Consider the following 27,661-nt stretch of genomic DNA (forward strand, 5'->3'; position numbering starts at 1 on the left):
ATGAATCTTCTCTTTGTGTCAGACTGGGTTCAAGTACCTTCTGTTTCTTTTTTGTCTGTATTTATTTGTCTGTTTATTGGTATGTATGTATGTATGTATGTATGTATGTATGTATGTATGTATGTATGTATGTATGTATGTATGTATGTATGTATGTATGTATGTATGTATGTATGTATGTATGTATGTATGTATGTATGTATGTATGTATGTATGTATGTATGTATGTATGTATGTATGTATGTATGTATGTATGTATGTGTGTGTGTGTGTGTGTGTGTGTGTGTGTGTGTGTGTGTGTGTGTGTGTGTGTGTGTGTGTGTGCGTGCGTGCGTGCGTGCGTGCGTGCGTGCGTGCGTGCGTGCGTGCGTGCGTGCGTGCGTGCGTGCGTATGTATGTATGTATGTATGTATGTATGTATGTATGTATGTGCATACGTATATAAAATCAGCAAAAAAAGAACCACCCCTTTTTCAGGACCCTGTCTTTCAAAGATAATTTGTAAAAATACAAATAACGTCACAGGTCTTCACTGTAAAGGGTTTAAACACTGTTTCTCATGCTTGTTCAATGAACCATAAACAATTAATGAACATGCACCTGTGGAACGGTCGTTAAGACACTAACAGCTTACAGACGGTAGGCAATTAAGGTCACAGTAATGAAAACTTAGGACACTAAAAAGGCCTTTCTACGGATGCTGAAAAACACCAAAAGAAAGATGCCCAGGGTCCCTGCTCTTCTGTGTGAATGTGCCTTAGGCATGCTGCAAGGAGGCATGAGGACTGCAGATGTGGCCAGGGCAATAAATTGCAATGTCTGTACTGTGAGACGCCTTAGACAGCGCTACAGGGAGACAGGCCAGACAGCTGATCGTCCTCACAGTGGCAGACCACGTATAACAACACCTGCGCAGGATAAGTACATCCAAACATCACACCTGTGGGACAGGTACAGGATGGCAACAACAACTGCCCAAGATACACCAGGAACGGACAATCCCTCCATCAGTGCTCAGACTGTCCTCAATAGGCTGAGAGAGGCTGGACTGAGGGCTTGTAGGCCTGTTGTAAGGCAGGTCCTCACCAGACATCACAGGCAACAACGTCACCTATGGCCACAAACCCACCGTCGCTGGACCAGACAGGACTGGCAAAAAGTGCTCTTCACTGACAAGAAACGGTTTTGTCTCACCAGGGGTGATGGTCAGATTCATGTTTATCATCGAAGGAATGAGCGTTACACCGAGGCCTGTACTCTGGAGAGGGATCGATTTGGAGATGGAGGGTCCGTCATGGTCTGGGGCGGTGTGTCACAGCATCATCGGACTGAGCTTGTTGTCATTGCAGGCAATCTCAACGCTGTGCATTACAGGGAAGACATCCTCCTCCCTCATGTGGTACCCTTCCTGTAGGCTCATCCTGACATGACCCTCCAAGCATGACAATGCCACCAGCCATACTGCTCGTTCTGTGCGTGATTTCCTGCAAGACAGGAATGTCAGTGTTCTGCCATGGCCAGCGAAGAGCCCAGATCTCAATCCCATTGAGCACGTCTGGGGCCTGTTGGATCAGAGGGTGAGGCCTAGGTCCACCCCCCCCCCCAGAAATGTCTGGGAACTTGCAGGTGCCTTGGTGGAAGAGTGGGGTAACATCGCACAGCAAGAACTGGCAAATCTGGTGCAGTCCATGAGGAGGAGATGCACTGCAGTACTTAATGCAGCTGGTGGCCACACCAGATACTGACTGTTACTTTTGATTTTGACCCCCCTTTGTTCAGGGACACATTATTCCATTTCTGTTAGTCAAATGTCTGTGGAACTTGTTCAGTTTATGTCTCGGATGTTGAATCTTATGTTCACACAAATATTTCCACATGTTAAGTTTGCTGAAAATAAACGCAGTTGACAGTGAGAGGACGTTTCTTTTGTTGCTGAGTTTATATGCAGTCTGTCTGTCTGTCTGTCTGTCTGTCTGTCTGTCTGTCTGTCTGTCTGTCTGTCTGTCTGTCTGTCTGTCTGTCTGTCTGTCTGTCTGTCTGTCTGTCTGTTTGTCTGTCTGTCTGTCTGTCTGTCTGTCTGTCTGTCTGTCTGTCTGTCTGTCTGTCTGTCTGTCTGTCTGTCTGTCTGTCTGTCTGTCTGTCTGTCTGTCTGTCTGTCTGTCTGTCTGTCTGTCTGTATGTATGTATGTATGTATGTATGTATGTATGTATGTATGTATGTATGTGTATATATGCAGTGTGTATTTAATATGTGTGTATATTATTGTACTGCTCGAGAGATGTAATTATTGTCTGGATAACCATATTGACATTTATGAATTGATCTATTGTATTTAATGATATATTTATTTTCAGTCTTTATGTGATGGACAATGCAGAGAACGCTAGAAGAAGAATCATCATTTAATTACCATAGTGAATTATTGTCATGTTTGTTAATGTGTCAATTAATCCCATAAGGGATGGGTTGCCAATTGGCGATTTGACACGAAAATAAAATGTCATTCATTTATTCATATAGCCTAATTAATTCTTATAGTTTGCTGTGTAATTGATAGGTCGACCCAACAGTACATTTAATGCATAGGCCTATGCACTCGCTGTGAATGACCGACGTGACTCCCCTTCGCTCAATGTAAGAGTTGATAGGTAAAATGGCCGTGAATGACCGACGTGACTCCCCTTCGCTCAATGTAAGAGTTGATAGGTAAAATGGCCGTGAATGACCGACGTGACTCCCCTTCGCTCAATGTAAGTGTTGATAGGTAAAATGGCCGTGAATGACCGACGTGACTCCCCTTCGCTCAATGTAAGAGTTGATAGGTAAAATGGCCGTGAATGACCGACGTGACTCCCCTTCGCTCAATGTAAGAGTTGATAGGTAAAATGGCCGTGAATGACCGACGTGACTCCCCTTCGCTCAATGTAAGAGTTGATAGGTAAAATGGCCGTGAATGACCGACGTCACTCCCCTTCGCTCAATGTAAGTGTTGATAGGTAAAATGGCCGTGAATGACCGACGTCACTCCCCTTCGCTCAATGTAAGAGTTGATAGGTAAAATGGCCGTGAATGACCGACGTGACAACTGTGTTTAAAACAGTGTTTCCCTCACATTCCTGCAAGTGCAGTGTGCACTATAAATACGCTACTAAGTAGCAAGCAGCAACTCTATGGAGTCCAGACAATTGTCTTATTGATATTAAATGAATTCTTAATGTAATCAGCAGGTTTTTAAGAATATAAATGTAATCCCTTTTCTCTTAAAAAAAAAAGTAATCCGAGCTGATTACAGTTGCTTCATTTTTGTAATTGGATTACGTAATCCCCGTTTACATGTCATCTGTTACTACCCAACCCTGTCTATAGGGGAGCTCACCATGTACAACTGGGGCCCTGCCCCAAAATGGCCACCGTGTTACAGTAAAAGCAACTCACCGTGTACCATTGGGGCCCTGCCCCAAAATGGCCACCGTGTTACAGTAAAAGCAACTCACCGTGTACCACTGGGGCCCTGCCCCAAAATGGCCACCGTGTTACAGTTAAAGCAACTCACCGTGTACCACTGGGGCCCTGTCCCAAAATGGCCACTGTGTTACAGTAAAGGCAACTCACCGTGTCTGTGGGGTCCTGCAGCCAGAAGCGTATGAGTGTGGCCAGGGTGTAGTAGAGCAACAGCAGCATGATGGGGTTGACATAGTGGTGCCAGGACAGCGCCGGGTTGACCCGGAACATCCAGGTGTGGGAGCAGTCCGTCTGGACCACCGACGAGATTCCAAACAGACTGGTGGAGAGAGGAAAAGGTAGGATGGAGGGGGGGAGGAGAGAGAGAGAGAGGGAGGGAAAGGCAGGTTGGAGGGAGGGAGGGAGGGGAGGATGGATGGAGCGAGGGAGGGAGGGAGAGGAGGATGGAGAGAGGGAAAGGTAGGATGGAGGGGGGGAGGAGAGAGAGAGAGAGAGGGAGGGAAAGGCAGGTTGGAGGGAGGGAGGGAGGGGAGGATGGAGGGAGGGAGGGGAGGATGGAGAGAGGGAGGGAGGGAAAGGCAGGGTGGAGGGAGGGAGGGGAGGATGGAGAGAGGGAGGGAAAAGCAGGTTGGAGGGAGGGAGGGAGGGAGGGAGGGGAGGATTGAGGGAGGGAGGGAGGGAGGGAGGGAGAGGAGGATGGAGAGAGGGAGGGAGGGAAAGGCAGGGTGGAGGGAGGGAGGGGAGGATGGAGAGAGGGAGGGAAAGGCAGGATGGAGGGGGAGGGAGGGAGGGAGTATTATATCAGTTGTGCTGTCATCTTCATCTTGAAGTGTTCTTGACAACCACCTGCTAGGATTCTCCTCACTTCACATCAGCACACACACACACACACACACACACACACACACACACACACACACACACACACACACACACACACACACACACACACACACACACACACACACACACACACACACACACACACACACACACACACACACACACACACACACACACACACACACACACACACACTGAATGTTTTTTAAAGACAGTGTGCCATGTATTTTCAATGACATAATGAATGTAGATAAAGTATGGGCTGCAGCCATGTGTGTTCCCCTCGTTTGCTCTCTCTCTCTCTCTCTCTCTCTCTCTCTCTCTCTCTCTCTCTCTCTCTCTCTCTCTCTCTCTCTCTCTCTCTCTCTCTCTCTCTCTCTCTCTCTCTCTCAAAAAACCCTTCAGGAGGCAAAACAACAACAGATGCCTCGGGGTAAGGGATAGAAAAGCGAGGGAGGATGGAAAGAGAGAAAAGAGACAGAGACACCAAAGTGCACATCAGTTACTCCAGAAGTCTTTAATTTTGGGTTATACACAGTACCAGTCAAGTTTAGACACACATACTAATTCAAGGGTTTTTCTTTACTTTTACTATTTTCTACATTGTAGAATAATAGTGAAGACATCAAAACTATGAAATAACACATATGGAATCATGTAGTAACCAAAAAAGTGTAAAACAAATCAAAATATATTTTAGATTCTTTAAAGTAGCCACCCTTTGCCTTGATGACAGCTTTGCACACTCTTGGCATTCTCTCAACTAGCTTCATGAGGAATGCTTTTCCAATATATGCTTTGCACTTGTTGGTTGCTTTTCCTTCGCTCTGCAGTCCAACTTATCCCTAACCATTTCAATTGGGATGAGGTCAGGTGATTGTGGAGGCCAGGTCATCTGATGCAGCACTCCATCACTCTCCTTCTTGGTTAAATAGCCCTTACACAACCTGGAGGTGTGTTTTGGGTTATTGACCTGTTGAAAAACAAATGATAGTCCCACTAAGCACATACCAGATGGGATGGTGATTCTCTGTAGAATGGTGTGGTAGCCATGCTGGTTAAGTGTGCCTTGAATTCTAAATAAATCACTGACAGTGTCACCAGCAAATCAATCCCACACCCTCACACCTCCTCCTCCATGCTTCATGGTGGGAACAACACATGTAGAGATCATCCGTTCATCTGACAAAAACACGGCGGTTGGAACCAAAGATTTCAAATTTGGACTCATCAGACCAAAGGACCGATTTCCACAGTTCTAATACCCATTGCTTGTGTTTCTTCTTATCCATTGCTTGTGTTGCTTGCAAGTCTCTTCTTATTATTGTTGTCCTCTAGTAGTGGTTTCTTTGCAGCAATTCGACCATGAAGGTCTGATTCACGCAGTTTCCTCTGAACAGTTGATGTTGAGACATGTCTGTTACTTGAACTCTGAACCATTTATTTGGGCTGCAATCTGAGGTACAGTTATCTCTAATGAATTTAGAGGTAACTCTGGGTCTTCCTTTCCTGTGGCGGTCCTCATGAGAGCCAGTGTCGTCATAGAGCTTGATGGTTTTTGCAACTACATTTGAAGAAACTTTCAAAGTTCTTGACATGTTTTATATTGACTGACCTTCATGTCTTAAAGTAATGATGGACTGTCATTTCTCTTTGCTTATTTGAGCTGTTCTTGCCATAATAATGACTTGGTGTTTTACCAAATGGGAATATCTTCTGTTTACCACCCCTACCTTGTAACAACACAACTGATTGCCTCAAAAGCATTACGAAGGAAAGAAATCCAACAAATGAATTATTAACAAGTCACACCTGTTAGTTTAAATGCATTCCAGGTGACTACCTCATGAAGCTGGTTGAGAGAAGGCCAAGAGTGTGCAAAGTTGTCATCAAGGCAAAGGGTGGCGACTCTACAATCTAAAATATATTTTTGGTTACTACATTATTCCATATGTGTTATTTCATAGTTTTGATGTCTTCACTATTCCTCTAGTATAGTAACTGACTGGTACTGTATATATATCATGCCACTATAATTGACCGGAATTGTTTTCTTTGGGATCAAGGCCCTTGTGTCCTGTTAGGAGTAATGTAAGGTTGGCCTGTGATACTAACATTCTAAAACTGGAGCTTGTCTTATTAATAGTTAGATCTTAGAATTCACATCATAATGGAATACGATGGGTTTGGGTGTGTGGCTCTTTTCAACTCTGGCCAGCGTAAGAAAATATGAAGTGTAATTTCCTCTGCCTTCTTGGCATAGCCAACCTCCAAACCAGATGCTTTCATGCCCAAGCACTGCTGCCACAGCTGGAGAAAGCTGACCACTGAGTACTGGTGTGTCTTCAATCAAGTGGCATATAGGGTGAATATCAATAGTATTTCCTTCTTCGTGTCCTCTCTCCTTGCCTCTTTCTCAAAATATATGATAACATGAAATCAAAGGCCACAGGGCACTTTGTGGGTCATTCTAATCTGCCATGGATTGTCATGGGTTTTACCAAGAAGATAGACAGTAAACATGATTCAGAAAGAAGAACTACTATACAACTAATCTGTCATTTGTGGAGTCATAAACACCATTACATAAAAAACACAGAATGGATACACAACAAGAACACAGAATGGATACACAACAAGAACACAGACTGGATACACAACAAGAACACATAATGGATACACAACAAGAACACAGAATGGATACACAACAAGAACACAGAATGGATACACAACAAGAACACAGAATGGATACACAACAAGAACACAGAATGGATACACAACAAGAACACAGAATGGATACACAACAAGAACACAGAATGGATACACAACAAGAACACAGAATGGATACACAACAAGAACACAGAATGGATACACAACAAGAATACAGAATGGATACACAACAAGAACACAGAATGGATACACAACAAGAACACAGAATGGATAGACAACAAGAACACAGAATGGATAGACAACAAGAACACAGACTGGATACACAACAAGAACACAGAATGGATACACAACAAGAACACAGACTGGATACACAACAAGAATACAGAATGGATACACAACAAGAACAAACACAGGCACCCGAGTCATTGATACACCCACAAGGCACAGATGTTAGTTCAACGTTTAGTTTTGATTGAATTCAACATGAAATCAACAAAAAATGGCACCATGTCATTGGATTTAGGTTAAAAGTTGGATGAAAAATTGGATGAAAAAAATATACAAAAATACCTGACGTTTATTATTTTTGGTTGAAATGAAGTGGAAACAATGTTTATTCAATCAGTTTTTGCCCAGTGGATTTCTTGCGCTGGCATTACGATAAACACTTTACACCAAAAATCCCACTTGACATTTTCTTCTAATTTCAGCATTTATTACAAAACAACATTTGCTTTTTTGCTACCCAAAGTCGTTTTTATTCTGGAGGTTGGGTCTAAATTGAAAAGCACAAATACTTCGACTTAAGCTCGGGTAGTAATCAAAAAGGCATCGTTGCCCACAAATGTTAAACTACAAAGTACTGATTGTGCCTGTTTTACTGTCAGATGGTTCTTTGTTTTAGCCCAGAGGCAAGCCAACTCTGCACCCAATCAGCCAAGTGCTTAGCTATTAATGGTGGGCTGGGTCATAATTAGGGGCACTCTGATTCAATGAAATGGTCCAATCACGTGGTAGAATAATGGGTCGGGAATGTAGGGAATAGGGAATGATCCATAATGAGTGAAGGCGTATAGTGAAGGATCCATAATGAGTGAAGGCGTATAGTGATGGATCCATAATGAGTGAAGGCGTATAGTGAAGGATCCATAATGAGTGAAGGCGTATAGTGAAGGATCCATAATGAGTGAAGGCGTATAGTGAAGGATCCATAATGAGTGAAGGCGTATAGTGAAGGATCCATAATGAGTGAAGGCGTATAGTGAAGGATCCATAATGAGTGAAGGCGTATAGTGAAGGATCCATAATGAGTGAAGGCGTATAGTGAAGGATCCATAATGAGTGAAGGCGTATAGTGAAGGATCCATAATGAGTGAAGGCGTATAGTGATGGATCCATAATGAGTGAAGGCGTATAGTGAAGGATCCATAATGAGTGAAGGCGTATAGTGAAGGATCCATAATGAGTGAAGGCGTATAGTGATGGATCCATAATGAGTGAAGGCGTATAGTGATGGATCCATAATGAGTGAAGGCGTATAGTGATGGATCCATAATGAGTGAAGGCGTATAGTGAAGGATCCATAATGAGTGAAGGCGTATAGTGATGGATCCATAATGAGTGAAGGCGTATAGTGAATGGATCCATAATGAGTGAAGGCGTATAGTGAAGGATCCATAATGAGTGAAGGCGTATAGTGAAGGATCCATAATGAGTGAAGGCGTATAGTGATGGATCCATAATGAGTGAAGGCGTATAGTGAAGGATCCATAATGAGTGAAGGCGTATAGTGAAGGATCCATAATGAGTGAAGGCGTATAGTGAAGGATCAAATCAAATCAAATTTTATTTGTCACATACACATGGTTAGCAGATGTTAATGCGAATGTAGCGAAATGCTTGTGCTTCTAGTTCCGACAATGCAGTAATAACCAACGAGTAATCTAGCTAACAATTCCAAAACTACTACCTTATACACACAAGTGTAAAGGGATAAAGAATATGTACATAAAGATATATGAATGAGTGATGGTACAGAGCGGCATAGGCAAGATGCAGTAGATGGTATCGAGTACAGTATATACATATGAGATGAGTATGTAAACAAAGTGGCATAGTTTAAAGTGGCTAGTGATACATGTATTACATAAAGATGCAGTAGATGATATAGAGTACAGTATATACGTATACATATGAGATAAATAATGTAGGGTATGTAAACATTATATTAAGTAGCATTGTTTAAAGTGGCTAGTGATATATTTGACATCAATTCCCATCAATTCCCATTATTAAAGTGGCTGGAGTTGAGTCAGTGTGTTGGCAGCAGCCACTCAATGTTAGTGGTGGCTGTTTAACAGTCTGATGGCCTTGAGATAGAAGCTGTTTTTTCAGTCTCTCGGTCCCAGCTTTGATGCACCTGTACTGACCTCGCCTTCTGGATGATAGCGGGGTGAACAGGCAGTGGCTTGGGTGGTTGTTGCCCTTGATGATCTTTATGGCCTTCCTGTGACATCGGGTGGAGTAGGTGTCCTGGAGGGCAGGTAGTTTGCCCCCGGTGATGCGTTGTGCAGACCTCACTACCCTCGGGAGAGCCTTACGGTTGTGGGCGAAGCAGTTGCCATACCAGGCGGTGATACAGCCCGACAGGATGCTCTCGATTGTGCATCTGTAGAAGTTTGTGAGTGCTTTTGGTGACAAGCCGAATTTCTTCAGCCTCTTGAGGTTGAAGAGGCGCTGCTGCGCCTTCTTCACGATGCTGTCTGTGTGGGTGGACTAATTCAGTTTGTCTGTGATGTGTACGCAGAGGAACTTAAAACTTACTACCCTCTCCACTACTGTTCCATCGATGTGGATAGGGGGGTGTTCCCTCTGCTGTTTCCTGAAGTCCACAATCATCTCCTTAGCTTTGTTGATGTTGAGTGTGAGGTTATTTTCCTGACACCACACTCCGAGGGGCCCTCACCTCCTCCCTGTAGGCTGTCTCATCGTTGTTGGTAATCAAGCCTACCACTGTTGTGTCGTCCGCAAACTTGATGATTGAGTTGAAGGCGTGCGTGGCCACGCAGTCGTGGGTGAACATGGAATACAGGAGAGGGCTCAGAACGCACCCTTGTGGGGCCCCAGTGTTGAGGATCAGCGGGGTGGAGATGTTGTTACCTACCCTCACCACCTGGTGGCGCTCCGTCAGGAAGTCCAGTACCCAGTTGCACAGGGCGGGGTCGAGACCCAGGGTCTCGAGCTTGATGACGAGTTTGGAGGGTACTATGGTGTTAAATGCTGAGCTGTAGTCGATGAATAGCATTCTCACATAGGTATTCCTCTTGTCCAGATGGGTTAGGGCAGTGTGCAGTGTGATTGAGATTGCATCGTCTGTGGACCTATTTGGGCGGTAAGCAAATTGGAGTGGGTCTAGGGTGTCAGCAGACTGGGATAGGGATTGATTGAATATGTCCGTAACCACACCAGCCAGCTGGTCTGCGTATGCTCTGAGGGCGCGGCTGGGGATGCCGTCTGGGCCTGCAGCCTTGCGAGGGTTAACACGTTTAAATGTTTTACTCACCTCGGCTACAGTGAAGGAGAGTCCGCATGTTTTGTTTGCAGGCCGTGTCAGTGGCACTGTATTGTCCTCAAAGCGGGCAAAAAAGTTAGTTAGTCTGCCTGGGAGCAAGACATCCTGGTCCGTGACTGGGCTGGTTTTCTTTTTGTAATCCGTGATTGACTGTAGACCATGCCACATACCTCTTGTTTCTGAGCCGTTGAATTGCGATTCTACGTTGTCTCTATACTGACGCTTAGCTTGTTTGATTGCCTTGTGGAGGGAATAGCTACACTGTTTGTATTCTGTCATGTTTCCGGTCACCTTGCCCTGATTAAAAGCAGTGGTTCGCGCTTTCAGTTCCATGCGAATGCTGCCATCAATCCACGGTTTCTGGTTTGGGAATGTTTTAATCGTTGTTATGGGAACGACATCTTCAACGCACGCTCTAATGAACTCGCTCACCGAATCAGCGTATTCGTCAATGTTGTTGTTTGACGCAATATGAAACATATCCCAGTCCATGTGATGGAAGCAGTCTTGGAGCGTGGAATCAGATTGGTCGGACCAGCGTTGAACAGACCTCAGCGTGGGAGCTTCATGTTTTAGCTTCTGTCTGTAGGCAGGGAGCAACAAAATGGAGTCGCGGTCAGCTTCTCCGAAAGGAGGGCGGGGGAGGGCCTTATATGCATGGCGGAAGTTAGAATAGCAATGATCCAAGGTTTTACCAGCCCTGGATGCGCAATCGATATGCTGATACAATTTAGGGATTCTTGTTTTCAGATTAGCCTTGTTAAAATCCCCAGCTGCAATTAATTCAGCCTCAGGATATCTGGATTCCAGTTTGCAAAGAGTCAAATAAAGTTTGTTCAGAGCCATCGATGTGTCTGCTTGGGGGGGAATATATACGGCTGTGATTATGATCGAAGAGAATTCCCTTGGTAGATAATGGGGTCGACATTTGATTGTGAGGAATTCTAAATCAGGTGAACAGAAGGACTTGAGTTCCTGTATGTTGTTGTGACCACATCACGTCTCGTTAACCATAAAGCATACGCCTCCGGCGCCGACAGAGATGGCCGCCTCGCTTCGCGTTCCTAGGAAACTATGCAGTTTTTAGTTTTTTTTACGTGTTATTTCTTACATTGGTACCCCAGGTCATCTTAGGTTTCATTAGATACAGTCGAGAAGAACTACTGAATATAAGAGCAGCGTCAACTCACCATCAGACCCAAGAATATGACTTTCGCGAAGCGGATCCTGTGTTCTGCCTTTCACCCAGGACAATGGAATGGATCCCAGCCGGCGACCCAAAAAAACGACTTCGTAAAAGAGGGAAACGAAGCGGTCTTCTGGTCGGACTCCGGAGACGGGCACATCACGCACCACTCCCTATCATATTTCTCGCCAACGTCCAGTCTCTTGACAACAAGGTTGATGAAATCCGAGCAAGGGTAGCATTCTAGAGGGACATCAGGGACTGTAACGTTCTTTGCTTCACGGAAACATGGCTCACTCGAGAGATGCTATCGGAGTCGGTGCAGCCAGCCGGAAGGATCCATAATGAGTGAAGGTGTATAGTGAAGGATCCATAATGAGTGAAGGCGTATAGTGAAGGATCCATAATGAGTGAAGGCGTATAGTGAAGGATCCATAATGAGTGAAGGCGTATAGTGAAGGATCCATAATGAGTGAAGGTGTATAGTGAAGGATCCATAATGAGTGAAGGCGTATAGTGATGGATCCATAATGAGTGAAGGCGTATAGTGAATGGATCCATAATGAGTGAAGGCGTATAGTGAAGGATCCATAATGAGTGAAGGCGTATAGTGATGGATCCATAATGAGTGAAGGCGTATAGTGATGGATCCATAATGAGTGAAGGCGTATAGTGAAGGATCCATAATGAGTGAAGGCGTATAGTGAAGGATCCATAATGAGTGAAGGCGTATAGTGAAGGATCCATAGCCCTACTTTGTTTATATATTTTTCTTATCCCTGTGCTTGTTCTTCTTTTCCTCTGTCTTTCATGTCCAAGGAGACGTGTGTATGTTTTAGGACAAATATAAAAACCACAGAATGGGTGTATCTGTGTCTTGAGTCTTCCACATAAAACTGGACGGTTAGAACAGTTTTTTGTTTGAGGAGGGAGTTTGTATGAAATGTAATGTTATGTCGTTCCTGGTGATCTTGAGAGTATGAATGGGCTGCTAACCTTCAACATGTTAAAGCAAGAAGGTCTTTAAGGTTGATCCTATTGTGTTTATTTCTACTGTTATTTCACAGAATACACACACACACACACACCGCGTCAGACTACCTAGCAGTCTCCATAGAACATTAATATACACAGTTACAGCATACTCCAAATACAGAACATCTATTGGACCACCCCCCATCACACACACTTCTCTGACAACTGCTGTTTAAGGTTTTTGTATTCTGTTTCACGGCGAGCGAGAGCTTTTACCAATTAGTCCTGTATACTTCACTAAGGCCTTTATAAAGCAATGCTACCGCCACTCAGGAACAGAAACACTATATTTATTTATATTTGCTTGCTGTCAGAGTTGTTCAAGTGTAACAGTATAACTTTAGACCGTCCCCTCGCCCATACCCGGGCGCGAACCAGGGACCCTCTGCACACATCAACAACAGTCACCCACGAAGCATCATTACCCATCGCTCCACAAAAGCCACTGCCCTTGCAGAGCAAGGGGGACTACAACTTCAAGGTCTCAGAGCAAGAGACGTCACCGATTGAAACGCTATTTAGCTCACACCACCGCTAACTAAGCTAGCTGTTTCACATCCGTCACACTAGCATTGTTACAGCATTCTCCTTCTAAAAATACTCTGATCATGCCCTAATTTAGATTCATTGCCTCCACTTTACTCAGGGGTCTCTCTCTCTCTCTCTTCTGTCTCTAAAAACGTAGATTTTTCTTTCTCTCCCTTTCTCGCTCGCTCCCACAATTCATGTGAAGTTCCCTGAAACCAGCTGTGTAATTTCGGTGCGGGCCAAGAATGGGCCGGCGTAATGAGAACCACCTGGGTCTGTGGAACGGAGGGGAGCCGGAGCTGGGCCGGATGGCTGGCCTGTGCCACCTCTCCCTGGTCTGGCTCTCTCTGGGCCCTGACAGGGGCTGGATAGAGGGTCCGGTTGGGTCACAGGATGCATGGTGGGAGTGCTTTTTGGGGGGGGGGGGTGATGGTGTAATGGCATATAGGGTAGAGGTATTAGTTGATAGGATGGTGTATAGAGGTATTCTGAACTATGTGGAACGGCAGGGCCTAATTAGGGGACAGCGTGTGAAGGGAGATGAGGGGCGAGATACCGATGTTAGCCCATATATACATACTATGAGGTCAAAATAACACTATGAAATTGTGAAAATTATGATAATGCCCTTTTTGTGTAAGAGCTTGTGGGTAAAAAATGGCTGGAATTTCCACCTGTTCCGGTGGAATGGAGTTTTTGGCCCAAAGCATTACATCACAATCTAATCTGATCTGATTATTCAGTCATCTTTTATATGGGTGGCCTCTAGAGTCTAGACGATCCTAATAAGTGCCACTCTGTCCAGTGTCTGTGTTCTTTTAACCATCTTAATCTTTTCTTTTTATTGGCCAGTCTGAGATATGAGTTTTTCTTTGCAACTCTACCTAGAAGGCCAGCATCCCGGAGTCACCTCTACACTGTTGACGTTGAGACTGGTGTTTTGCGGGTACTATTTATTGAAGCTGCCAGTTGAGGACTTGTGAGGCGTCTGTTTCTCCTTCTAGACACTCCAATGTACTTGTCCTCTTGCTCAGTTGTGCGCCGGGGCCTCCCACTCCACTTTATATTCTGGTTAGAGCCGGTTTGTGCTGTTCTGTGAAGGGAGTAGTACCCAGCACTGTACAAGATCTTCAGTTTCTTGGCAATTTCTCACATGGAATAGCCTTCATTCCTCAGAACAAGAATAGACTGATGAGTTTCAGAAGAAAGTGCTTTGTTTCTGGCCATTTTGAGCCTGTAATCGAACCCACAAATGCTGATGCTCCAGATGCTCAACAAGTCTAAAGAAGGCCAGTTGTATTGCTTTTTTAATCAGAACAACAGTTTTCAGCTGTGCTACCATAATTGCAAAAGGATTTTCTAATGATCAATTAGCCTTTTAAAATGTTAAAACCTGGATTATCTAAAACAACATGCCATTGGAACGCAGGAGGGATGGTTGCTGATAATGGGCCTCTGTACGCCTATGTAGATATTACATAAAAAAATCTGCCATTTCCAGCAACAAAAGTTTCCAGCTACAATAGTAATTTACAACATTAACAATGTCTACACTGTATTTCTGATCAATTTGATGTTATTTCAATGGACATTTTTTAAAGCTTTTTTATTCAAAAACAAGGACATTACCAAATGACCCCAAACTTTTGAACGGTAGTGTATGATATAAAATTGATCAATTTCTTAACACTTGTAACCACACAATCCTTGGTTTATTTGGGGGACACCTTTTGGCTCAGGAGCACTACCAGAGGAAATAGTTCTGTAAATAGCCTCTATAAAAGATTTTAAAAACAACAACAAGCAATGTCATATCATTCCTTGACAACCTTAATTTACGTCTCTATAAATTTAGCTCAAATACGTCCAAATATGTTACATAACCTGTTGGCCAATATCAAGTTCAACTCCACTCCACACAAAACACAACATTCGCAGGGCATGACAACATCCCAACTGCTATTCCTGTTCAAAAATCCTCCTTTGCTGTGAAGTTCTCCTTTGCTCAGTTGGGCTGAGCGTCTGACACCAGGGCCAGATGAAATACACCATGATCTACGGCCTCCAGCAGATGTCAAACACATTGTTGTGTGTTGTCTGGAGCAGAGGAAGGTGTACCACCCACTGACAGCTCCCTGTGATGCTTTTCATACGAATTCCTCTGCCTTTCTTTTTATTAAATATAGTGAAAGAAAAGAGAGGTGAGGAAAAAGGAGAAAGAGAGAGAGAGAGAGAGAGAGAGAGAGAGAGAGAGAGAGAGAGAGAGAGAGAGAGAGAGAGAGAGAGAGAGAGAGAGAGAGAGAGAGAGAGAGAGAGAGAGAGAGAGAGAGAGAGAGAGAGAGAGAGAGAGAGAGAGAGAGATGGAGAGAGATGGAGAGAGAGAGATGGAGAGAGAGAGAGAGAGAGAGAGAGAGAGAGAGAGAGAGAGAGAGAGAGAGAGAGAGAGAGAGAGAGAGAGAGAGAGAGAGAGAGAGAGAGAGAGAGAGAGAGAGAGAGAGAGAGAGAGAGAGAGAGAGAGAGAGAGAGAGAGAGAGAGAGAGAGAGAGAGAGAGAGAAATACCACCGCTCTCATGGTCGGATCGTAACTTAGGACCAAAACCAACAGACGGGAAACCTGACACCCACTCTGACATGCAATTGGCTCAGACGTTGACACTTGATTGGATAGCTAGGTTAGATTTGGTGGTCTTTCCCCCCCCCTAGCCACATGTGTTTGGGGTAATAATATTGGTCACCGTCAGAGCCTCAGTCAGCCTCTGTGTTCTTGTATTCCTAATCTAGAGGATTACACACTGACGATGTTATGCTGATATGCTGCGATTCAAAACGATCCTGTAAGCAGATGTAATACAATGGGGGTTACTTTATATGGATGATGCATGTGCATTGCCCTTGAAACTACATGAAAACATACGCACGCATACGCACGCACGCATACGCACGCACGCACGCACACACACACACACACACACACACACACACACACACACACACACACACACACACACACACACACACACACACACACACACACACACACACACACACACACACACACACACACACACACACACACACACACACACACACACACACCTGGCGTAGCTATCCCCGGGTGGGATGAGCTCCTGGAAGAACTGGAACTGGTAGAGGTAGAGAGTCACCAGGTGACCAGCGCTGAAGATGGCCATGAGGACACACAGACAGCTGAAGATGAGCGGGTGGAATGTCCGACAGAAGGACCACCAGGTACACAGGCCCAGGAAGGTGAAGAAGTAGACTGCAGAGGTCAGGGAGGGCAGCATGATGCCTGGAACAGCACAGAAGCAGAGTGGGGACATAGTGATTCATGGAACATCCTCTGTGAGACTGGAAGGAGAAGAATACATTGTATTAAACCTTTACGCCGTTGTCAAATCTCATCTCTGATTCCTACATTTCACACTTGAGTATGAAAAATCCCAACACAATTGGTAATTTCAGCATTTTAGGACAGGAAGTTAAACATTCAGAAAGTCTTTGGGAAACAAGGTTCATTCTGATAATCTACAATAGATGTGTGGGGAGATTTCATTGTATTGTCTTAATACAAATACTGAACATTTAAATATTTACACTGTATGTCAAATTTTATTAAATTAAATCAGGGATTCAATCATGTCAATTTAAGCAAATTACAAATGGAGTAATTCAACTGCTCTGATGATAAATTGTGGATTGCCAGTCATTCGTTTGAGTGAGGGCACTTACCTGTAAGGCCCAGAAGAATGGTGACCACTACTTTCCCTGCCGTGGTAATAAGATTCCCAATGATCTCCTTGACTTTGGATGCCATCGCAGCTATCTGACGAAGGATCTTCATTTTGGTGTTCTCCTCCTCTACTTCTCCATCCCCTTCTTGCCCCTCTCCTCCCTCCTCCACCTCGTCCCCAGTCATCTCTCCATCTCCATCCTCGCCCGTCTCAAAGTCCTCCTCGAACATCAGGTCGTCCTCCTCCAACTCAACCTCCTCCTCCTTTTCCCCCTCCTCTTTCTCAACCTCCTCTTCCTTTCCCCCCTCCTCTTTCCCAACCTCCTCCTCCTTTTCGCCCTCCTCTTCCTTCTTTTCCTGGGGAAAGAAGATGAATAGAATCAGTATCAACGCAGAAGTTAATAACATGTACACCCTGTAGGGCCTTTGCCCTGCCTTGTTAGAAACGGCACCCTGCCTCGTAGATTAGAAACAGCACCCTGCCTCGTTGAGTAGAAACGACACCCTGCCTCATTGATTAGAAACAGCACCCTGCCTCGTTGAGTAGAAACGGCACCCTGTCTCGTTGATTCGAAACGGCACCCTGCCTCTTTGAGTAGAAACGGCACCCTGCCTCATATAGTAGAAAGGGCACCCTGCCTCGTTGAGTAGAAACGACACCCTGCCTCGTTGAGTAGAAACGACACCCTGCCTCGTTGAGTAGAAACGGCACCCTGCCTCGTTGAGTAGAAACAGCACCTTGCCTCGTTGAGTAGAAATGGCACCCTGCCTCGTTTAGTAGAAACGACACCCTGCCTCGTTGAGTAGAAACGGCACCCTGCCTCGTTGAGTAGAAACGGCACCCTGTCTTGTTTAATAGAAACGACACCCTGCCTCGTTGAGTAGAAACAGCACCCTGCCTTGTTGATGAGAAACAGCACCCTGCCTCGTTGATTAGAAACGGCCTTGTTGAGTAGCCCTGCTTTGATGAGAGGAAACGTATCTGCTGACTAGCCCTGCTTTGTTGAGTATAAATGTATTTTCTTAGTAGCCCTGCTTTGCTGAGTAGCCCTGCTTTGCTGAGTAGCCCTGCTTTGTTGAGAGAACTCAATTCAACAGAAGTCATAGTATAGTGTGTACTTTGAGTGTTTGTGTGTTGAGAGTGAGACACTAGAGAGCTGTGCTAATAACCCTGTTAAGCATTTGCTGCAGAACCATGTTGCAGTAAAACTGCTGGTAAGGGTTAAGGAGGGTCCCAGGAGTTACGTCCCATTGTAATTGTTAATGAGAGGGGTTATAGGAGAGATTAGCGGCCTGCTTGACAGTGACATTCAGCAGGACCGTACTCCAGACCACACGTTTAACGACCATTTCAACCAGTTGTCTCTTTTTATTGCACAAAAGGACTAAACCCACTCTAACGACTGCCTGCAATGCAGCAGACCTGCACTTTTCACTCAACATCATCCAGTACATTTGGATTTACATAGCAATTATATTAGAAGACTGCTATCGTGCAAACCAGGAAAAAGGCATATGGATGTCAATAAATTGCAAATGGTTACCATTCTGGTTTACATTATCCATGAGCTATAAGTGTACAGTACATCACATTGCATTGAATAAAGTTCAGTTAATAGCAGCCGTTCATATCAGGCCATATGGTGGAGATAACACAGGGGAGCAGGTTATTATGGATATTCATAACATAAATCCCTGGAGTTCAACAGATGTTGCCATTGCGTCATTGCTTTTACAGTGTCTTCAGAAAGTAATTCATACCCCAACACGTATTCAACATTTTGTTGTGTTATATCATTATAGTCTATAAATCGTGCATATAGGCTGTGACTTACTTCAAATTAAATACAAATTAAACAAAAAAATGCATGATTAGGCTCAGTCTCCAGTGCCTTTGAATTTGTTTTTTAGAAACAGAGTCTGTGGCTTCAGGTTGATGTGATGGTGCCTGGAGAGCAGGTCAGCAACAGAGAATCTCCTCTCAGCGTTTGCAGAACCACTGGGGATGGTAAACACCCTTCGGGCCGCTCTAACCAGGCTGGGCAGGATGCACATTTTTCTTTTGTTGTTGTTGGTAGGCCTGAAGGATTTTAGGTGAAATAACCCGATCAAAATGGAAAGCTCCGTGAAAGAGATAATATGCCAGAACTATTGGGTCAAAGTCATTGACGGCCTACTGTATTGATAAAAGAACGAAAATAATCTCAACTTTAATGAGATCAAAGTTGTTGTTTATAAATACTTTACTACAATGACACACTTAGCTATCTACCCACCTTGTTCCTTTATGTTAGCATGTGCATTTCGTAAGTACACCATCATGATTTTGGGATATGTGTCTTTTCAGATTCCACAATGATTATTTAGTTGTGGACACACAACATCACCACACTCCCTCTCATGCTCTTGGGCCTCATCTTTGTAAATCAACTTGATTTTTCACCTGTGTGTTTTTATCAGTTTCTTTCTGAAAATATTTAGTGAACTCCATGACAGTAGCTAAAGCAAGGGGCTATAACAGCACACAAATAGACTACAAATGCATGCTGGGCCAGGCTCTGCTACTCGCTCTGTTCCAGTCAAATTGGTCACACTCTGCTACTCGCTCTGTTCCAGTTAAATTGGTCACACTCTATTCCAGTTAAATTGGTCACACTCTGCTACTCGCTCAGTTCCAGTTAAATTGGTCACACTCTGCTACTCGCTCTATTCCAGTTAAATTGGTCACACTCTGCTACTCGCTCTATTCCAGTTAAATTGGTCACACTCTGCTACTCGCTCTATTCCAGTTAAATTGGTCACACTCTATTCCAGTTAAATTGGACACACTCTGCTACTCGCTCAGTTCCAGGTAAATTGGTCACACTCTGCTACTCGCTCCGTTCCAGTTAAATTGGTCACACTCTGCTACTCGCTCAGTTCCAGGTAAATTGGTCACACTCTGCTACTCGCTCTATTCCAGTTAAATTGGTCACACTCTGCTACTCGCTCAGTTCCAGGTAAATTGGTCACACTCTGCTACTCCCTCCGTTCCAGTTAAATTGGTCACACTCTGCTACTCGCTCCGTTCCAGTTAAATTGGTCACACTCTGCTACTCGCTCGTTCCTCTGGTCACACTCTTCCAGTTCAGTTAAATTGGTCACACTCTGCTACTCGCTCAGTTCCAGTTAAATTGGTCACACTCTCTGTTCCAGTTAAATTGGTCACACTCTGCTACAGCTCAGTTCCAGTTAAATTGGTCACACTCTGCTACTCGCTCTGTTCCATTGGTCACAATTGTTCCAGTTAAATTGGTCACACTCTGCTACTCCCTCCGTTCCAGTTAAATTGGTCACACTCTGCTACTCGCTCCGTTCCAGTTAAATTGGTCACACTCTGTTCCAGTTAAATTGGTCACACTCTGCTACTGTTCCAGTTAAATTGGTCACACTCTGCTACTCGCTCAGTTCCAGTTAAATTTCACTCGCTCTGTTCCAGTTAAATTGGTCACACTCTGCTACTCGCTCTGTTCCAGTTAAATTGGTCACACTCTGCTACTCGCTCTGTTCCAGTTAAATTGGTCACACTCACGCTCTGTTCCAGTTAAATTGGTCACACTCTGCTACTCGCTCTGTTCCAGTTAAATTGGTCACACTCTGCTACTCGCTGCTGTTCCAGTTAAATTGGTCACACTCTGCTACTCGCTCTGTTCCAGTTAAATTGGTCACACTCTGCTACTCGCTCTGTTCCAGTTAAATTGGTCACACGCTGCTACTCGCTCTGTTCCAGTTAAATTGGTCACACTCTGCTACTCGCTCAGTTCCAGTTAAATTGGTCACACTCTGCTACTCGCTCTGTTCCAGTTAAATTGGTCACACTCTGCTACTCGCTCTGTTCCAGTTAAATTGGTCACACTCTGCTACTCGCTCTGTTCCAGTTAAATTGGTCACACTCTGCTACTCGCTCTGTTCCAGGTAAATTGGTCACACTCTCTGCTCTGTTCCAGGTAAATTGGTCACACTCTGCTACTCGCTCTGTTCCAGGTAAATTGGTCACACTCTGCTACTCGCTCTGTTCCAGGTAAATTGGTCACACTCTGCTACTCGCTCTGTTCCAGGTAAATTGGTCACACTCTGCTACTCGCTCTGTTCCAGGTAAATTGGTCACACTCTGCTACTCGCTCTGTTCCAGGTAAATTGGTCACACTCTGCTACTCGTTCCTCTGTTCCAGGTAAATTGGTCACACTCTGCTACTCGCTCTGTTCCAGGTAAATTGGTCACACTCTGCTCTGCTCTGTTCCAGGTAAATTGGTCACACTCTGTTCCAGTTCCAGGTAAATTGGTCACACTCTGCTGTTCCAGGTAAATTGGTCACACTCTGCTCTGTTCCAGGTAAATTGGTCACACTCTGCTACTCGCTCTGTTCCAGGTAAATTGGTCACACTCTGCTATTCGCTCTGTTCCAGTTAAATTGGTCACACTCTGCTATTCGCTCTGTTCCAGTTAAATTGGTCACACTCTGCTACTCTGCTCTGTTCCAGGTAAATTGGTCACACTCTGCTACTCGCTCTGTTCCAGGTAAATTGGTCACTCTGCACTCTGCAGGTAAATTGGTCACACTCGCTCTGTTCCAGGTAAATTGGTCACACTCTGCTGCTTCCAGGTAAATTGGTCACACTCTGCTACTCGCTCTGTTCCAGGTAAATTGGTCACACTCTGCTACTCGCTCTGTTCCAGGTAAATTGGTCACACTCTGCTACTCGCTCTGTTCCAGGTAAATTGGTCACACTCTGCTACTCGCTCTGTTCCAGGTAAATTGGTCACACTCTGCTACTCGCTCTGTTCCAGGTAAATTGGTCACACTCTGCTACTCGCTCTGTTCCAGGTAAATTGGTCACACTCTGCTACTCGCTCTGTTCCAGGTAAATTGGTCACACTCTGCTACTCGCTCTGTTCCAGGTAAATTGGTCACACTCTGCTACTCGCTCTGTTCCAGGTAAATTGGTCACACTCTGCTACTCGCTCTGTTCCAGGTAAATTGGTCACACTCTGCTACTCGCTCTGTTCCAGGTAAATTGGTCACACTCTGCTACTCGCTCTGTTCCAGGTAAATTGGTCACACTCTGCTACTCGCTCTGTTCCAGGTAAATTGGTCACACTCTGCTACTCGCTCTGTTCCAGGTAAATTGTTCCAGTTCCAGGTAAATTGGTCACACTCTGCTACTCGCTCTGTTCCAGGTAAATTGGTCACACTCTGCTACTCGCTCTGTTCCAGGTAAATTGGTCACACTCTGCTACTCGCTCTGTTCCAGGTAAATTGGTCACACTCTGCTACTCGCTCTGTTCCAGGTAAATTGGTCACACTCTGCTACTCGCTCTGTTCCAGGTAAATTGGTCACACTCTGCTACTCGCTCTGTTCCAGGTAAATTGGTCACACTCTGCTACTCGCTCTGTTCCAGGTAAATTGGTCACACTCTGCTACTCGCTCTGTTCCAGGTAAATTGGTCACACTCTGCTACTCGCTCTGTTCCAGGTAAATTGGTCACACTCTACTCGCTAGTTCCAGGTAAATTGGTCACACTCTGCTCTGTTCCAGGTAAATTGGTCACACTCTGCTACTCGCTCTGTTCCAGGTAAATTGGTCACACTCTGCTACTCGCTCTGTTCCAGGTAAATTGGTCACACTCTGCTACTCGCTCTGTTCCAGGTAAATTGGTCACACTCTGCTACTCGCTCTGTTCAGCTCTGTTAAATTGGTCACACTCTGCTACTCGCTCTGTTCCAGGTTGGTCACACTCTGCTACTCGCTCTGTTCCAGGTAAATTGGTCACACTCTGCAGGTAAATTGGTACTCTGCTACTCGCTCTGTTCCAGGTAAATTGGTCACACTCTGCTACTCTGTAAATTGGTCACACTCTGCTACTCGCTCTGTTCCAGTTAAATTGGTCACACTCTGCTACTCGCTCTGTTCCAGGTAAATTGGTCACACTCTGCTACTCGCTCTGTTCCAGGTAAATTGGTCACACTCTGCTACTCGCTCTGTTCCAGGTAAATTGGTCACACTCTGCTACTCGCTCTGTTCCAGGTAAATTGGTCACACTCTGCTACTCGCTCTGTTCCAGGTAAATTGGTCACACTCTGCTACTCGCTCTGTTCCAGGTAAATTGGTCACACTCTGCTACTCGCTCTGTTCCAGGTAAATTGGTCACACTCTGCTACTCGCTCTGTTCCAGGTAAATTGGTCACACTCTGCTACTCGCTCTGTTCCAGGTAAATTGGTCACACTCTGCTACTCGCTCTGTTCCAGGTAAATTGGTCACACTCTGCTACTCGCTCTGTTCCAGTCAAATTGGTCACACTCTGCTACTCGCTCTGTTCCAGGTAAATTGGTCACACTCTGCTACTCGCTCTGTTCCAGTCAAATTGGTCACACTCTGCTACTCGCTCTGTTCCAGGTCAAATTGGTCACACTCTGCTACTGTTCAGCTCTGTTCCAGTCCAAATTGGTCACACTCTGCTACTCGCTCTGTTCCAGGTAAATTGGTCACACTCTGCTACTCGCTCTGTTCCAGGTAAATTGGTCACACTCTGCTACTCGCTCTGTTCCAGGTAAATTGGTCACACTCTGCTACTCGCTCTGTTCCAGGTAAATTGGTCACACTCTGCTACTCGCTCTGTTCCAGGTAAATTGGTCACACTCTGCTACTCGCTCTGTTCCAGGTCAAACTCGCTCTGTTTGGTCACACTCTGCTACTCGCTCTGTTCCAGGTAAATTGGTCACACTCTGCTACTGTTCCGCTCTGTTCCAGGTAAATTGGTCACACTCTGCTACTCGCTCTGTTCCAGGTAAATTGGTCACACTCTGCTACTCGCTCTGTTCCAGGTAAATTGGTCACACTCTGCTACTCGCTCTGTTCCAGGTAAATTGGTCACACTCTGCTACTCGCTCTGTTCCAGGTAAATTGGTCACACTCTGCTACTGTTCCAGGTAAATTGGCTCTGTTCCAGGTAAATTGGTCACACTCTGCTACTCGCTCTGTTCCAGGTAAATTGGTCACACTCTGCTACTCGCTCTATTCCAGGTAAATTGGTCACACTCTGCTACTCGCTCTGTTCCAGGTAAATTGGTCACACTCTGCTACTCGCTCTGCTTCCAGCTCCGCTCTGCTCACATACCCTGCTTGTTGCAGGATGCATGTTTTGGAGTATTTCTATTCTGTACAGGCTCCCTTCTTTCACTCTGTCAATTAGGTTAGTATTGTAGAGTAACTACAATGTTGTTGATCCATCCTCAGTTATCTCCTATCACAGCCATTAAACTCTGTAACTTTTTTAAAGTCACTATTGGCCTCTTGGTGAAATCCCTGAGTGGTTTCCTTCCTCTCTGGCAACTGAGTTAGGAAAGACGCCTGTATCTTTGTAGTGACTGGGTGTATTGGTAAATAATTTAAAGTGTAATTAATAACTTCATCATGCTCAAAGGTCTGATTTTTTTTACCAATAGGTGCCCTTCTTTGCATTGTTAAACCTTCCTGGTCTTTGTGGTTGAATCTGTGTTTGAAATTCACGGCTCGAATGAGGGAACCTACAGATATTTGTATATGTGAGGTACAGAGATGAGGTAGTCATTCAAAAATTATGTTAAACACTGTTATTGCACACAGAGTGAGTCCATGTAACTTATGTGGCTTGTTAAGCAAATGTACAGCTTTACAGCTTTTCATTTTTTATTAATTAGTTAAAAAAAAAAAAAAAAACATAACTCCACTTTTTACATGATGAGGTATTATGTGTAGACCAGTGACAACAAATCTAAATGGGATCCATTTTAAATTCATGCTGTAACACAACAAAATGTGAAAAAAGTCAAGGGATGTGAATACATTCTGTACATATCCAGTCTGTGTACTATATACAGTATACTGTACATGTTGTTATCCTTCTCCCATTCACAAACAATACATGATGTGAACGGCTGCATTTCAAATGCACATAAAGACTAATTATTAGCCTGTTTGTCTGTACATTAGATGATAAAGTGACATGCGTTAGGCGACAGACTCTCCTAACGAGGTTAGGGGAACATAAATGAATATCCTGGGACAGAACAGGATGGATGAGCATTAAGAGAAATGAGATTAGGTGTGGGACGCTGGAGACGAGACAGAATGTGGGCTTCACTTCAAAAGCACTAAGCAGACTAGCTGACTCAAAACTGTGGTAGATGCATCAGTTTACACGTTCTTATCGTATAGTATGTACTTCAAATGTCAATACAGAAGGAAATTTAGAAACCAACTTCAGAAAAAGGAGTTCAAATCAAATGTTATTTATCAACTGCTTTTATTTTTTTTAAATATATATATATACACACACTACCGGTCCAAAGTTTTAGAATACGTACTCATTCAATGTCTTCACTATTATTCTACAACGTAGAAAAAAGTTTTAAAAAATAAAGAAAAACCCTGAATGAGTAGGTGTTGTAAAACGTTTGACCCGTAGTGAATATATATAAATACACAGTGAATAATAATGACGAGTAATAATAACAACTTATATATAGGCCTTCCTGTTTGTGACTTTGTAACAATATGAATTTACACTGTAATTATGACTAGCCTACTTATTTAAATGCATAGGTTTTAGGCATTAAACACATCCGTGCTTCTACATACTTTGCAAAAATCCGTAACATAACAAGTTAAAAAAAAGTAACATTAAAACAATATTTGTGCCATTGTAAGAATTTGTTCTTAACTGATTTGTTAGTTAAATAAAGGTTAAATTATATATACATATATATATTTTTATTTATTTATTACTATAGTATAAATACTGTAGTAAGAAAAAACTGTAGTGTATACTATAGTAATTACTATAGTATTTTTACAGATTGTAATATACAGTGTTATTTACTGCCGTGTTTTTGCGGACTGTAGTATACTGTAGTATTTACTGTGGTGTTTTTGCGGACTGTAGTATACTGTAGTATTTACTGTGGTGTTTTTGCGGACTGTAGTATACTGTAGTATTTACTGTGGTGTTTTTGCGGACTGTAGTATACTGTAGTATTTACTGTGGTGTTTTTGCGGACTGTAGTATACTGTAGTATTTACTGCCGTGTTTTTGCGGACTGTAGTATACTGTAGTATTTACTGTGGTGTTTTTGCGGACTGTAGTATACTGTAGTATTTACTGTGGTGTTTTTGCGGACTGTAGTATACTGTAGTATTTACTGTGGTGTTTTTGCGGACTGTAGTATACTGTAGTATTTACTGTGGTGTTTTTGCGGACATTACTTTATTAATTAAGTGTTTTTGTTTTATTATCTTTGACATAGCATTGTCCTTGACAAAACCTACTCGACAAAATACTCAAAAAGCTAATTTTCCATAACCTGACTTAGGTCTAAAAGGACAGTTCAGAGCTTATGCTCTTTTTAAAACCTGTAGGGAACACAATATATGGTCTACACTTGGCCTGTAGGTTCCTCACTTATGTGTGGCACAAATTGGGACTAAAGTGGAGGGGAATGGGCAGAGTAAATGCAAATGAAATACTGTAGTATATACTTTAGTAATTACTGTAGTGTTTTTCCGGACATTAGTGTAGTATTTACTGTAGTGTTTTGTGGTCTGCAGTATACTGTAGTATTTACTATAGCATTTTAAAGTATACTACAACATTCTATAGTGAGTACTACACATGATCAACGTATACTATAGTGTGTAGTATAGTAGTATATTCTATTCTATATATTTTTTTAATGTGCCTCGACAAAGCAACTAAATAATTATATAGTAAGTGCTGTAGTATTCTACAGTATACTACAGTTTACTAAATAATTCTATAGTAAGTGCTGTAGTATTCTATAGTAAACTGTATTTTTTTGAATGTGGGTAACTCTGAAGAAATCTAATTCAACCCATCAGGCAGGGAAACAAAAGCAATATGAAGGCTACACCACATAGACATGTTATTTCAGGTTGGGAAAAATAGCCGCCAAGGGTAAGACACCTCAAAAAAGGAAAAACTACAAACATTTTGTGAGAGAAACAGCTAATTAGATGGTAATTTTACACCATCTGGTGATTTTACAACTAATTAGATGTAAAATCACCAATTTATGAATACAGGAAAAGCAAATTATTGCTATAAAACAAAACTATTCAAATTAGTTTTGTCATGTAGGCACATGTGGTCATCTGAGAGTAATTGGTATAATTTCCTCAAAACATTAGTCTCTCATGGCACATGTTGGCACACATGTAGGATCTTAATTTGAGTCAATTTTCTACAGCAGGAAAATAATCCTGCAGCAAAAGCAAATGTGAATTGTGTCGATTATAATTAAGAAACATTTTTGTAGGTGTTGATCCATTTTTCGTAAGGAAAATCAAGTCTGACACTTCTAAATGGAAATTACAAACTAAAGAAGCTTTTTTAAACCTCAAATACACCACACGTTTAAAATGCCCTGCATTGCAGGAACGTTCTCCGGCAACAGGGTGATCAAATTAAGATCCGACATCTGTATAATAGTCCAACATGAGATAAAAGAGTCTAGGGGAGTTTGTTAGCTGTGGTTGGAACCTCAAACTCAACTGTGGTTCAACCGATCTAAAATCCT

At 43.6% G+C, this 27,661-nt stretch overlaps 1 pseudogene; it reads right to left on the reverse strand.

Annotated features, from left to right (window-relative positions):
• The window catches only part of LOC123991386, a 174,209-nt pseudogene that overhangs the window by 60,149 nt on the left and 86,399 nt on the right, over positions 1-27,661 (reverse strand).

This window comes from Oncorhynchus gorbuscha, linkage group LG12 (assembly GCF_021184085.1).
Source record: "Oncorhynchus gorbuscha isolate QuinsamMale2020 ecotype Even-year linkage group LG12, OgorEven_v1.0, whole genome shotgun sequence".
Taxonomy (NCBI): Eukaryota; Metazoa; Chordata; class Actinopteri; order Salmoniformes; family Salmonidae; genus Oncorhynchus; species Oncorhynchus gorbuscha.